We start from the raw sequence: 1,533 nt of genomic DNA, 5'->3' as shown, positions 1-1,533 counted from the left end.
CAGGCCTACAACCCCAGAGGATATGAAACAACGTATTGTGGCAGCCTGCGGCGACATTACACCAGATGTACTGCGGCGAGTACGACATTCATTACGCCAGGGATTGCAATTGTGTGCAGCAAATGATGGCCACCATATTGAACATCTATTGGCCTGACATGTCGGGACACACTCTGTTCCACTCCGTAATTGAAAACGGAAACCACGTTCCCTTTGGATCCCTACGTAATTCGGTGCTCTCCGATACACACGATCGAACAGCAGAGGAGTGGTACTCAAGCGTCAACTTTAGGTTACAATATCTCCGGATGTAAATAACATTTTACAATGCAACAAACGGCACTGATTACGTATTTGTTTATATGTTCAGATGTGCTAGCAAAACTAACGGGGTTCCATTAAAAAAAAAACGTAGGTTTGTGTTAAAAAACATACTTCCGTGCATTTTTGTATGGTTTGTATTAACCAATTAGACTAGCCCCTCTCCTCACGTTCGGTCTGTGGAATCGATTCGTCAGTATGTGATGTGGTTTACGAAATATATCCAGCAGTAATGTTAGGTGACTCACCCTGTATAGTTCCACTAATAAAGATTGTTTGTTATAATTCGATGCCAACGGCCTTGCCGCAGTGGTAGCACCGGTTCCCGTCAGATCATGGAAGTTAAGCGCTGTCGGGCTGGGCTAGCACTTGGATGGGTGACCATTCGGTCTGCCGAGCGCTGTTGGCAAGCGGGGTGCACTCAGCCATTGTGAGGCAAGCTGACGAGCTGCTTGATTGAGAAGTATCGGCTCCGGTCTCGGAAACTGACATACGGCCGGGAGAGCGGTGTGCTGACCTCATGCCCTCCATATCTGCATCCAGCGACGCCTGTGGTCTGAGGCCGGTCGGTACCTTTGGGCCTTCACGGTATGTTCGGATGTAGTTATTTTAGTTTTGGTTATAATTCGATAGCTATAAACGTTAAAATTACTGGCGTATGTCGAAACATTCGCCATATTGTCCGCTATAATTTATCAAAAACTGCACATCGATATATTTACTCGTTCCGAATTTCTTTGCAGTGGACTGTCCTAGCTGCTACACCCTGTCTATTTATGGTAATTTTGTAACCATTAAAAATTGTTCCTGCAGAACTGTGTTTTTGTTATTTTGGTCTTCAGTCCGAAGACTTATTTCAATCATCTCTCCTAGCTAGTTTGTCCTGTGCAAGTATCTACATCTCTGCATATCTATTGCATCCTTCATCAGGTTGAATTTGCTTATTGTAGTCAAAGGTAGTCTTCGTCTACAAGTTTTATTCCACATCCTTTCCTCTATTACCAAAATTACGGATCTCTCACGCCTGAAGATGTATTCTATCAACTGATCCCTCCTCAAGTTTTGCCATAAACGCACTTCCTCCTCATAGTTTATCCTACCTCTCCATCTAATCTTCAGCAGTCATTCGTGGCATCACATTTCAAAAGCTTCACTTTCTATCAAGCAGAAAAACAATCTCTAGAATCTTTGAAGGTGATATTTTAACTGCTA

General features: G+C 43.6%; 1 pseudogene; it reads left to right on the top strand.

Annotated features, from left to right (window-relative positions):
* Positions 1–612: 612 nt before the first annotated feature.
* Positions 613–730, top strand: LOC124596771 (annotated as a pseudogene).
* Positions 731–1,533: the final 803 nt, after the last annotated feature.

This window comes from Schistocerca americana, chromosome 2 (genome assembly GCF_021461395.2).
Source record: "Schistocerca americana isolate TAMUIC-IGC-003095 chromosome 2, iqSchAmer2.1, whole genome shotgun sequence".
Classification (NCBI taxonomy): Eukaryota; Metazoa; Arthropoda; class Insecta; order Orthoptera; family Acrididae; genus Schistocerca; species Schistocerca americana.
The sequence above is the reverse complement of the archived record's forward strand: the minus strand, read 5'-3'. Positions and strand labels throughout refer to the sequence as shown.